Source organism: Pongo pygmaeus, chromosome 16 (genome assembly GCF_028885625.2).
Source record: "Pongo pygmaeus isolate AG05252 chromosome 16, NHGRI_mPonPyg2-v2.0_pri, whole genome shotgun sequence".
Lineage (NCBI taxonomy): Eukaryota > Metazoa > Chordata > Mammalia > Primates > Hominidae > Pongo > Pongo pygmaeus.
The window spans coordinates 80,194,427-80,207,321 of record NC_072389.2 but is presented as its reverse complement, the minus strand read 5'-3'; the positions used below and the strand labels follow the sequence as shown (position 1 = coordinate 80,207,321).

Here is a 12,895-nt window from a genome sequence, read left to right as displayed (position 1 = left end):
GTCTGAGAAGAGGCCTCAGAGCCTGGTGCTTTGGGAAGCCAAGACTACCCCAGCTCCAGGATCTGTCCTGCTCTCAGGCCCCACTGAGGCAGAGCCCATGGACTTGATGCCCAGCCCTGCCCACTGTCTCTGGAACTCCTATTTCCTCAGGGCATAGGACCGTGTCTGCCCACCAAGCCCCACTGAAGGGTGCAGGTGAGCATAGGGAAGTTGGGCATGGCAGCCCCCTGGGGCCTGGGCTGAAGTCTGGCTCCTCTTTCCCTGGCAGGTGCTCCAACAGGGCCCCCGAGCGGGACTGGAGGCAGTCAGAGAAGGACCTGTGGGAGCAGCTGGCAGAAAGCAGGCGGCAGAGGGCCGAGCTGACAAGCCGTCTTTGGGCAGTGCTGGAGGCCCTGTAGGAGCAAGCCCTGGTGCTGCAGAGGCAGGAGCACAAGCTGGGACTCGGCTGGTCCCTAAAGCAGAAAGTGAAGCCATGTCCTCCCCCATTCCTTCTTCCTGGGCTTTCTGTAGCTGAAAGGAGGTCCCCTGAGCTAGCAAGATCCCCTTAGCAGGCTGAAGCTCCAGAATGCCCAGAGCTGGTGTCCAGATCTGGTGCCATATTCTCAGGGAGGCTTGCCAGGGTCTGGGGCACCCAGAGGAGAAAGGGAAATGGAGTCCCCAGCAAGGCTGCGGTGTTGAACAGAGATGTCTCTGAATGGTGCCCCTGGAAGGGTGCAGGGTGTTGCCTGAGAGGCATATGCTGGGGGTGGCTAAGGACACTGCTGGAGACGAAGGAAGGGCCAAGGTCCCTGTGGCCCCCCAGGGAGAATCTGAGGGAGGGAGGGGCTGGTTTTAGCTCCATAGACTGAAGAGCTTCCTTAGAAGCCCAATCTCCCCGAGTGAAACAGGCGATCCCCAGAGAGGGGGAGATGGCTGTGCAGGCTGAGGGTTCTTGGGAAGGTTACCAGGATCTCTGCCTCACGTGAGGGTAGGAAGGGGACACCGTGTGATGGCCCAGTTATGCAAGCCTTCAGTGACTCCGTGTCTTAGCTCACAGCTGGCCCACCTGGAGCCACTGCTCCCTACCAGGCCTGGGGGACCCTTGGGATCCAGTTGTCAACCTCATGTCTCCCTGCCCTTTAGCATGCCACAGCAGTCCTGCTGGCCTCCACCCTGAAGCTGTCAGCAGCTGGAGAGCAGCTGGAGAGGCGGTGTATCTCAGGCCCAGCTGGAGGCAGAGGATGCACAGCTGGAGCCTGTCGTGATAGATAACAGCAGAAAACAGCCCCTCAGGGCCCCAGGGCACAGTCCCTTGTATAAAAGCCAGGGCATGGGTCCATGCTGGGCTGTCAGCTGGGCTGCTGGCTGCCAGTCCGCCTGCGTTATCAAAGGCTGCAGACACTGCCCTGCCTGGTGGGAGGCAGGGAAGCTATGCCTACCTATCTGAGGCTCTGTGCTGCCTTCAGCCCTCCCACTCAGCCTCATCCTAGCAGGTGAAGTGCTCCCTGGCCTGCCTGGAGCAGGAGAGGCACCAGATGCAGGGATCCCAGGGACAGGCTGAGTGGAGGAGGCCAGACCAGGACATAGAAGACAAGTGAGTGGGGCTGGGATGTGGGGGAGGGGTGGGGTGGCAGGGAACAGGCAGACCATCCCTTCTACCCTCAGGATCCTGCGGCTGCAGACAGAAGTGGAAAAGGCCTAGTGGCATTTGGACCAGATGACCCAACAGCCTGTTGGCCCAGAGCCCAGCCCGGGGATCCCCCAAGTGGGTGCATGGCAGGCCCTGAGCACTGGCCCCGCCGTACCTTTGACCCTGCCCCACACTTTATTGTCTGGTCCTCATTATTGGAGCATTATCTAGAGAAGGAGGGCAGCGCAGGGGCTTAGTCCAGCCAAGAGAGGGATCCTCTTCCAACATTTGGGAATACCCTGGGATCATTCAGTGACTTCCCTCCTGGTTCAGATGGGAAAACTGAGACCAGAGGGCAGAGGAGAGCTTGTTCAGAGTCATAACTTGAGTTGGGGCCAGGACCCTGCCACAACATGCCCTGAGGCATCAACGGTCTGCCAAGACCACCCCAGTGTGGTCTGGAAGCTGGAAGGAGACTCCAGGATTCTGGACCAAGTGTATCTACAGGAGATGCTGGTGCCAGGCCTGCAGATCCAAGAGCAAAGCTGGGATGGAGGCAGGGCCCAGGAGCTTCGGGACCCAGAGTCTCCATGCCAGCAGCTGAGACCCCTGCCCAGGCTCAGGACACAGTCCGTCTGCAGGGGCAGTTGCTGATACTCACTGAGGTTGGTCAAGACAGCTGGCGGGGACAGCCCCACAGGAAAGGGAATCTGGGCATTAGCTGATCCAGGCCATGCCCATCTTTACCAGGGGGCAGAGGCAAGGGAGCCTGGGCCCCGTTCCTGGGGGATTCCAATGTAGGGCAAGGGGCTCTAGGGGAACACAGGAAAGGAGAATGACCAGGAGAGACAGATTCTAGCAGGGCGTCCACACAATGAGACTCCAGAGAGCACCATCCTCATCCTCACATAACTGGCCCCCCTGCTAGTATGCAGCCAGGCACTGGTCCAGAGTTGTAGCCTGGAGCGTAGAGGAGCCTCTGTGGGCTGGGGTGGTCAGAGAGGCCTCTTGGAAGGGCTGAGACCCAGAGGAAGTGGAGTTCGGGGCCTCTGAGAAGGGGCTGCATGGGTAAAGGCTGGAGCCCCACAACCCTGGTGGAGGCTGAGCCACAACTTGGTGGGGTGGGGATCTCCCCAGGTGAACAAGAGACTCAGAAGAGCTGGGCCAGAGCCACCAGCAACTAGGGGCCTGCTTGGAGCAGCTGCAGCATCTGCAGGGAGAGCAGACGGTGTTGGGGGGCCGTGTGCAGGCCCTGGAGGCAGAGCATACCTGGCTACTTCAGGAGAAGGTGGGGCTGCTAGCAGCACTGGGTGTGGCCCCGGGCCAAGAGTCCTGGTAGGTGGCTGCTTAGGCCCATCCTCGGAGTGTCCAAGCCAGGCTGGGGTGGGTGCTCTGTTCTCACCGTGGGTGAGATGGCCCTCTCAGCAGGCGGTGGGCCAGTCTCTGTCACCAGCTGGCTGAGGGGGAATGGCCCAGAGCCCTAAACCCGGAATCACACGACCAGAGCCAGTCTCCCTTCCCCAGGTATCAGCACTTCTGGTTGTCACATTCTGGCTCTTTCATGGGGTGGGAAATCTTTCAGCTTCAAGAAGTCCTGTCTCACCTACACATGGCCAAGCCCCTCCTGCTGGCCCAGGGGCAGGTGGGAGATGGGGGTGAGATGACCTTAGCTGCTAGGTGCAAGTCAGGGTGCTTGGGAGTAGAAGTGCCCAGTACAAAGGGGTTCTGTGTGTGCAGGGGGCCATGAAAGAGGCATCTCTGCCCCACTCCCCCTCCTAGTTCATAAGACATAATCATCATTGAAAGGGAGTGGGGTGGGGGTGATCTGGGGTCCATGCTGTACCTGGACTGCCCCATTTCTTCCAGTACACTCCAGGTCCTGGAGGTACCAGTGCCCCTCAGGAAAGAGCTAGAGGCACAAGAATCACATCCCAGGCTTCATGAGGAGATGGCTGAGTACTGGAAGGCATGCTGGCACCAGGTGGCAGTTGCTCTGAAATTTAAAGAGGAGGAACTGCACAGACTCCAGAGGCAGAGTGGGACCTGGCCTCCCCAGGTGGGCACTGTCTCCCTCCTTCTTCTCCACGCCCCCAACCCTGTTCTCCCCATTGTCTTCCCCACTGCCCAGTCTTTCCCATACAAACCAATTAGTCTCTTACCCCTCCTTAGGATGCCCCCATCTTGATCCTATACTTCCTTCCCATTTTCTGCCTCTTTCTCATCATGCCCCATCATTCTCCATCCATGTTTTCAGCATGCATTTATTGCGCATCTGCTACATGCCTGGCCCTCTTCTGTGTGCAGAAGCAATGTCAAATCAGATCACTCCTTGTCCTCAACAGCTTATGGTTTGGGGGCACCCGGTAATTGAGCAAGCAATTATTTATTTATTATTGATTGATTTATAATTGATTGGTTGCATCAGGGTCTCTGTCACCCAGACTGAAGTGCAGTGGTGCAATCATAGCTCACTGCAGCTTCGAACTCCTGGACTCAAGCGATCCTCCTGCCTCAGGTAGCTGGGACTGCAGGCACGCATCACCATGCCTGGCTGTGTGTTTTTTTTTTTTTTTGGTAGAGATGGGGGGTCTCACTACGTTGCCCAGGGTGGTCTTGAACTCCTGACCCTCAAGCAGTTCTCCCACCTTGGCCTCCCAAAGTGCTGAGACTACAGGCATGAGCCACTGTGCCTATTTTGCAAGTAATAATTTAATGTGCCAGATGAGGGAAGAGGCACAGTGGGAGCTGGTTAAGGGGTGGCAGATAGGAGAGTCCCTCCCAGAGAAGGGGTTTCTGAGCCTCTGAACCCTCACACAAGGATAGACAGGCATTTTCCAGGAGGAGAGAGGGAATGAAGGGCATTTCAGCAAGAGGAAACTGCACGTGCATATACCCAGGGAGACAGGGGAGAGTGTTGTAAATAGTCCCTGATCCAATTAAGAAGGAGAGTGGTGAGGGGGTTACTATGGACACGGGACAGGGGCCAGATCTAGGGTTTAGATGTCCCAGCTCCTGTCCACCTGACTTCACCTCCAGCTTGGTGGCTGCCTTCTCCTGGTCAGCATCCCTTAGTCTCCTGGGCAGGTGTATGTGTGCATGGGCAGACAGACACACAGACATGCATGCACACACACACCCCCAGGATACACATCAGACATGTGCAGACACCCCCAGATATGCACACACAGAGACACAGAGAGAGATACAGACACCAACGAGGTGCCTGGGAGCCATAGGGAAGTAGTATTCTAAGGATCCCATGTGGGATCCACGCTCTGCCACAAGGCCCCTGACTGAAGCTGATCTGCTGATCTCGATGGAAAGAAAAGGAGAGAAAGCTTAGCTGGCCTTGGGCCTCATAAAAGCTAAGTTGGTCTAAATCAGTGTATCTCAAATGGGTACACAGCTGTGCTCAGAGGGGGCTGTTCCTTAAGTCTGCAGTGTAGTCTGCCACTATATATTTGTACAGAGGAAAATCTCAGTTTTTTTTTTTTTTTTGTCTATTTCACAAACCAGACCCTTGAGGGTCAGAGGATATATCCTCAGCGCCTGGATGGGCTATATTCTTTGGTCAAGTCTGAGGACTTGCAGTGGACAATGTCAGTGAGAAGGTAGTGGAGTGACAGAGGGCTGGGCCCTCGGCAGATTTGTCTCCTGGCAGGAAGTGGTGCTAGGTGAGCCGGATGCACTTAACCTGCACATGATGCATAAGCCAATGCCAATTTGGGCCCCATGTGCAGGGCCTTCCAGCCCCTTGGAGACTGTCCAGGCCATTTCTACTCCCTCCCTGGACCCCTAGAAGGCCAACCCAGGACTCACCTTCTACAGGCAGGTGGGGACGCTGGGCTGTGGGCCTATCCAGCAAGGATGGCCTAAAATGCAGACCCTGGGTCCTGGGCAGGAGTCCTGTGCAGAGTGGCTGATGGACCAGACTAGCAGTGCACTTCCAGCAGGGCGAGGCTCTTGGAGATGGGGCAGCAGCTGGATAGGGTCTGGACAAAGCCATATTGCATTAACGTCCAGCTGGCCAGGGGGTTCAAGGGCTCAGCACCCAGTGCTCCCAGGGCCTCTGGCATGCTCCACCTCCAGTCCCATCCCCAGCCTCAAGCTCCTCCACCCAACCCTCTCTGGGTCTCTACCTCAGTCTGTCTTCAATCCCAGGATTCAGTAGTCTGCACTGTCCCCAGATCAGTAGCTAAGATTGTGGGTTTAAATCTTGGCTCCATGATATACTAGCTGTGTGACCTTGGGCAGTTCCTCTGCCTCTCTGGGCCTTATCTGTAAAAGTGAAAATAACAGTTATCCTCCCTGAATGGGTGCCTAAGAGGGTGACATACACATGGTATTCAGTCATGAAGTGTTAGCCACTATGATTGCACAGTTCCTGCTGCTGCAGGTGTGGCCACTTTGAGGAGAAAGTTCTCCTCGAAGTCAGGGTCCTTTTGGGGCCAGAGAGCTGCCACATGGGGCTGGATCCCACTTACCCTCTGTGAGTTTGCTAGGGCTGTGATAACAAAGTGCTGAAGACGGTAGCTTCAATGGCAGGCGTTCATTGTCTCTTGGTTCTGAAGGCTGAAGTTCAGGTCAGGGTGTCGGCAGGATTGGTCCCTCCTGAGGGCTGTGAGGGAGGGTCTGTTCTAGGCCTTGTCCCCAGCTTCTGGTGCTTTGCCAGCAGGCTTTGACATTCCTCCGGGATGTCCGCGTGGCATCTCCCTCTGTGGTGTGCCTGTGTCCACATTTCCCCTTTGTATAGTCACCTTGGATGAAAGCCCAGCCTATTGACTTCATTTTAGTCTGATTACCTCTGTAACGATTCTGTTTCATTAGGAGGTACTGGGGACGTCAATCTATCTTTTGTTGTTGTTGCTGGGGACACAGTTCAACCCAGAACGCCTCCAGTTTGCTTCCTGCTATCTTCCTGGCTGGGTGGTTTGGTTTGGGTGTGACTTGGGACCTCAGGCCCCCAGATGCTCCCTCTTGCTTTTCCCATCATGTAACCACAGGACCCTCACACAGCTGCAGAGAGGCCAGAGTGCACGCAGGAGGAGCTGCCGTGAGTCTGGGCGGGCACCGTCCAGTGAGCCCGCAGGCCCCTAGTCCACATGCCAGCCAGGGAGGGCAGGCCAGGGCCCAGGAGGAGATCCGCTCCCCTCTGCAGGCTGGACCTGCCCAAACCCAAGAGCCAGGGTGAGGGTTTCTGCAGGCATGAGAGGATGGGGGAGCAGGGTCCCTAGATGGGGATGCAGCCTGCCCCTCCCCAGTCAGCCACAGGAGCAGGATGCAGGCTCTGGAGAGGGAGAATGACCAGATGGCTGCTGGGATCCAGAGGCGAAAGGTGGGCAGGAGCTGGGCTGCCTGGGGTGGTGTGAGGTGGCCCCACCTGCAGTCAGGGCCCCCAAGGAACCCCTCCTAAGGACCCTAGAGCCCTCCCCAAGCCTGAAGTCAGGGGCCTTGTGCAATAAAGTGGAGGCCCGGGCTGTGCCACAGCCACAGCTCTTCTCATGGGGCCTCAGCTTCCTGTGTGTTTAATGGGTCCCAAGCTCCCCACCCTGGCCCTTAGTACCGGGGAGCTCAGGCCCAGGGGTGTGGGGCCTCCAGGGCTACTATGGCCCATCTGTCCATGAACAGAAAGGGCCTTGCCCTCCAGCTTGAGCTGGGTGCCTGTGGACAGGAGCAGGACTTTGGCTGCCACTGGCACCAGAACCCTCAGCACCAGCTGCTAGGGGTGAGGGTCAGGTGCCCCCAGGTCAAGGTGGCCTGAGCCTGCCCACCCAAGGACAGGGACATAAGAATCTGGACAATCCTGCCAGCCTGAAGGGAGGGCAGCCACCCTGGAGCAGCCCAAGTGCTCCTGAGTCCTTGCCACCTGCCCTCTACCCCAGCAGAGACCCCAGAGTCTGCAAATGAAAGGTGGGTCCCACCTCACCCCTGCCCCACCCAGCCCACTGTGGCTTCTCCTGGGTACTACACAGGCATTTACCTGAGTGGGCACCAGCCAAGCCCCACCCACATACCTCCAGCCCCACAGCCTGTGGGTGGGGCCGCTGGGAATCCTCACTGGCCGGTAAAGCGACGGGTTCCACAAACACTGATGGGACTGCGGCAGTCCCAGCTCTGCCACAAACTGGCCAGTGGCCTTGGCCAAGCCCCTCACTACTCTGGGGCTCAGGTTCCATCTGTACATTGGGTGTGGTGCCGGGGGGACTCTGGGGAGCTCTGACACTCAGTGATCCTATGACCCTGTTCAGTTTACTCACTGGGTCACTGTCCCTGCGTCGGTCTCCCCAGCTCTATAGAACTGGGCCTGTGCCCCACTTGAGTTACCCAGTGGCCTTGGTGGAGCTAATGATGCACAGAACACAGAACGGGGTGGGGGCAAGAGGACAGGGTCCTGCTGTCCCTGCCACTCCCCAGCAGCATTTCTGCCTCCCATCCCCCAGGAGCTATGGGAGCCCAGGTCTGCCAAGGAGCTGGAGTCTGCAGTGCGGACTCCACCAGAGGACAATGGGTGAGCTCAAGGGCAGACTGCGGTGGAGCTGGGACAGCCCCGTCCAGGGCTGAGAGCTGGTGTGGGACAGCCCTGGTTGCCCTCCCTGAGATCAGGCTGGATGGAGGTGGGACCTCCCAGGCAGAGAACTTGGCTCTGGTCTCCCATTTCCATGTGGACTGGGCCCTCTGGGACCACACTGGGCCCTTGTTTCCAGGAGCTGGAGAAGCTGAGACAGGGGCCATGTGAAGTGAAGGCAGGGCCTGGGCCGGAGGGCAGGGGATGGAGTAGGAAGCCTGGCTTGTTGGAACCAATGAATTGGGATGGGGGTTCTCCACTGAGCACCGAGGATTCAGCCTAGACTTATCCCAGGCCTGGAACCCCGGCTGCCCTGTCCTCGTACAACCTCAGCGTGGCCCTGAGAGGGGACTAAGCATCACTCCTTGGCAGGGTGGACTCACCAACTGAAGTGATGAAGTGATTGAAGTGCACTGGGGAGCAAGGCTTTGCAGGCCCACCCCTGTGCAGGGAACCTGTGCAGGGACCCTGGAAAGGATGTGGAGATGGAGGGCGATGTGAGGCCTGCCCTCAGGGGCTCCTGGGCTAGGCAGTACTACCCGTATGGGGAGCGCTGTGGGACTCAGGGTAAAAGAGGGAGTGAAGGATCAGGGGTTCAGGGCAAGTGTTCTGGACTTCAGTGACCTGCACAGCTTGGAGGGGAAGGTGAGTCCTCTTGCCCCCTCCCCTGGTGTTGTTCCGTCAGCACTGCACCTGATGCTGCCATGGTGGCCTCTTTGGGGCGAAGAACGGTCCCTAGGAAGGCCCCTGTGAGGCTGGAGCTCTGAATCCAAGGGGGAGCGAAGTTCTTGGGGAGGCTCCAGATCAAGACACGCGCCAGCTCCACCCTCCTCCACAGACTGCAAAGAAGCAGGAGGTGGGTTCAGAGCTGGCTGAGATGCAGACTGAGCTCGAGAAGGTCTGCAATGTGCTGGAAGCTCGAGACTCAGAGTTGAGAGCTCAGCAGTGGGCCCTAGAGGCTGCCCAGGACCAGGTGCTCAGCAGCTGCCCCCTGCACTGTGCTTCTGACTGGCCTGCATGGCTCCCACAGGCTCCCCCATGCCTGATCCCTGGTGCCTACCGCATGGTGCCCACGAAGGCCTTGACCTTTCCTTCCTCACACTCGGTCACTCAAGTTCCTCCCAAGCCCTCGCTGCCCACGGGGAGGGCTCAGCCTGGAACGTGCTCACTGCTTCCCCCTGCCCATCTCCAAGCTGGTGGAGAGCCTCCCTGAGAAACTGAGTCTGCAGCAGCAGCTGAAAAGGAGCTGGTAGAGAAGCAGTGACCGCGGGGTGAGGGGTGCCTACATCTGAGGGGCTCTTCGGGGAGAAACCCCACCCTCCCTCCCAGAGATGCTCCTCAGCCCCCACAGCTCTCCCTCTTCTCTGAGAACCTGGGGCAGGGGGGCAGGGGCATTTAGGGACATGTTGTGGAGGCTGCCCTCTCATCCCCTCAAGGGTTAGGACGGGTGGGGCTGAGCAGCAGCCTGAGGCCTGACCTATCTCCTGGTCTGCCTTCTCCTCTGTGAAGCGGGGAAGCCAGGGGAAGCAGCAGCAGGACGGTGGGCTGTGGGGCACAGAGAATCAGACCATCTGGGCCCCTGGACCTGGAGCAATGGATGGAAGGAGAGTGGCCGTAGAACCGAGAAGTCTTACACTTTACTCTCCACCACTCCCCAGCTTGGCGAGCATGAGCAAGTCTTGCCTTCACTTAGCCTCAGTATCCTTCTCTGTAAAATGGAAACACGGACAGTACCTATGACACAGGATTGATGTGAGGATGACATCGGACACAGTGCACCAGGGACAGTGCCTGTGTTCTCCGTCCTTCTCAGTTTCTCCTGTATCTGGGGTCCAGTTAGGCTGAGTCAGTACCAAAGTCATAAAACCACGTATATGTGCCCAGGGGCGGCTGCATATGGGCTTTAGTCCCAAAGCCTTTTTTTTTTTTTTGAGACGGAGTTTTGCTCCTATTGCCCAGGCTGGACTGGAGTGCAATGGCGTGATCTCGGCTCACCGCAACCTCTGCCTCCTGGGTTCAAGCGATTCTCCTGCCTCAGCCTCCCAAGTAGCTGGGATTACAGGCATGCGCCACCACACCTGGCTAATTTTGTATTTTTAGTAGAGATGGGGTTTCTCCTTGTTGGTCAGGCTGGTCTCGAACTCCTGACCTCAGGTGATCCACCCGCCTCGGCCTCCCAAAGTGCTGGGATTACAGGCGTGAGCCACTGCGCCATGCACAAGGCCTATTTTATACAATGTTCAATCCATAAGGCTTTGTTTGCACTTCTTGTGATATTCAGGAAATAGTTTGATGTAATGCAGAGCTGCCAGTGACAGACAATACAGCACATTCCCCAGGATGGCAACAGCTACTGGCTTGTGCTTAAATATCATTTCATTCTGACTGAGGTCATCATCTTTGAGCTCCTGCAATGAGGAGCTCAATAGGGTGGGGGATGCTGTCCTTCGCCTCAGGTGCTCTTTGGGTGCTTTCATAAAAGAGGGTCAGAGCTGCCGATGAGGTCTAGGAGACCCTAAAAGTTCTGATGGTCAGGCTGAGAATTGTGTCCTCAGGGAGGGGGAGCTGCTGCAGGTCTGAGCACCAAGGGCTCCAGCACCAGGACAGGAGCCTCCAGCCACCTCCACCTTGCAGCCCCTGAAGGTAGCATATGGGGACCCTCTAGATGGGGTGGGGAGTGACCTCTGCCCAGTTCCTTTCTGTCCCGTGGCCTTCCCATCTACAGGTTGTAGAGGGGAAACAGAAGGCTAGAAAGGCCCTTCCAGCTCAGGCTTTTACTGGTTCTAAATGGATTCCTGAGCTGGCCTCCCCGTACCTGGACAGAGCGGAAGCTACCCCCCGCCCTGCCTCTCTGACCCCCATGGTATCCGCCTCTGTCTCATCTGCCCCCAGATCCCAGCCATGGCCCTGGAGCCCAAAGAAGGGCATCTGAGAAAAGTTGGAAGCCGGGGCAGTGCCCAGGCAGTGTAGAGACTGTGCCCAGAGCCAGCAGGAGGCAGATTCACAGCCTCACTCTGCAGCACAAGAGATTGCGGTCAGGCCCTGCACCCCCGCCCAGTGAGCTGAAGGGTCCTGGCATAGAGAAGCTGAATTGAGAGGCCTCAGTGAGTTGGGCACGGTGGCTCACACCTGCAATCCCAGCACTTTAGGAGGCTGAGGCAGGTGGATCACTTGAGGCCAGGAGTTCAAGAACAGGCTGGTTAACATGGGGAAATTCTGTTCCACTAAAAAATACAAAATTAGCTGGGCATGGTGGCACATGCCTGTAATCTCAACTACTCAGGAGGCTGAGGCAGGAGAATCGCTTGAACCCAGGAGGTGGAGGTTGCAGTGAGCCGAGATCGCACCACTGCACTCCAGCCTGGGCGGGAGTGAGACTCTGTCTCAAAAAAAAAAAAAAAAAAAAGAGAGGTCTTAGGCAACCGCGGCTGGGCAAGGACTTGGGAAGAGGGGAGGCCCCTTTGGCTGTGCCTTCTGCCCCCAAGGCCAGGGTTTCTATGAGGCCTGAAGCCTGGAGCCTGTCATAGGCAGCTGCAGTCAGAGGCCTCCCTGGCAGAAACCACTCCTTGTTCCCTCCCTGACACAGGCCTGAAATGCCCATGTTGGCACAATGTTGCCAATATGGCTCTTGGTGGATGAGACCACCTGGCACTTTCCCAGGGGACCCTGTGGCTAAGAGTAGAGCTGGGCAGGCAGTGCCCAGCACCATAGGGGGTGCTGCGGGCCTGTAGGCTTGGTTGGCCCAATTACTGCCCAAATGCCATCGGACAGTGCCCACCAGGGACCCTCTGTCTTGCCAAGGAAGGCCTTAGGCACTGGGCTTTAGACATTTCAAAGTGAGTTCTCATTCACTTGTGTCTCCGATCACACTAGAGTCCCCATTTCACAAACTGCCCAGAGAGTTTGTCATAGGTCACACAGCAAACCAGCAACTAAGCCCCTGGTCCCCTAATCTGCCCCAGAAAGGTAGTTTCTCAGCTGTTCTGAGCTTGACAGCATGACCATCCTCAGGAGCCACAGGCAAAGTGGGCTGAGGCTTGGCATTCCCCTCGAGGTCATCTGGCCATTCTGAACGCCCCTCCTCAGCCTGCTTCCTCAGCCTGCTTCCTCCGGCTGAGCCATGTGCCCCCGGAACCCCTCTCAACTCTGTTGCTGACCCCACCCTCCATCTGCGCCTTCAGTGAAGCAGTTTCTCAAAGGAGGGGTCCCTGGTACCGTGGAGGGACAGAACACCTTTGGGAATTCATACCCAGCTGCGTTCGTGCTGAGTTCTTCATGACCCACTCCTTCCAGCCTCAGCTGGTGGATCCAGGGCTGGGTACTGAGCCGTACTGGACCAGTGGGCCCCCTCCCGGGATCGCTGGACTTGGAGCAGAAGAGTCCCTTCAGGGCTGAAGATTGGACACAGAAAACTTGGGAACTGTCAACTGCCCTGTTATTCACCTCGTGAAAAAAGCTGGATTTCAATGAGAGCGAAAGGAGCTGACAATTCCCAGAAACTGGAATTGGGATGGTGAGATTTTAGTTCAGCCCCCGGCGGTCTCATGCGTGGAGGTGATAAAGTTGAGCTTTGAGGTGGTCTTCAGAGGGAGAGGAATACCCTCCGCGGGCAGAGCTTCCCGGGTTCCGGGCCCTTCCGGACGTCAACACAGGTCCAAATGCCCTTGGGCTCCTCCGCACACCCTGGATGCAAGAATAAATCCTTCTCCTCTCTGCCGCCA

At 57.4% G+C, this 12,895-nt stretch overlaps 1 protein-coding gene and 1 long non-coding RNA gene across 2 annotated transcripts in view; one reads left to right on the top strand and one right to left on the bottom strand.

Annotated features, from left to right (window-relative positions):
* Positions 1 to 3,579, bottom strand: part of CLK3 (CDC like kinase 3) — a 21,821-nt gene extending 18,242 nt beyond the window's left edge. The window contains exon 1 of the mRNA XM_063652765.1: positions 3,453 to 3,579. The gene's annotated coding sequence lies outside the window, so the exon portion shown is untranslated. The remainder of the gene's footprint in view (positions 1 to 3,452) is intronic.
* Positions 1 to 12,895, top strand: part of LOC129013679 (uncharacterized) — a 15,342-nt gene extending 2,447 nt beyond the window's left edge. Inside the window, exons 3-10 of the long non-coding RNA XR_010123983.1 lie at positions 269 to 2,274; positions 2,747 to 3,133; positions 3,476 to 3,665; positions 6,613 to 7,519; positions 8,050 to 8,117; positions 8,860 to 9,030; positions 10,730 to 10,817; positions 11,067 to 12,895. This is a non-coding gene — a long non-coding RNA (uncharacterized LOC129013679). The remainder of the gene's footprint in view (positions 1 to 268; positions 2,275 to 2,746; positions 3,134 to 3,475; positions 3,666 to 6,612; positions 7,520 to 8,049; positions 8,118 to 8,859; positions 9,031 to 10,729; positions 10,818 to 11,066) is intronic.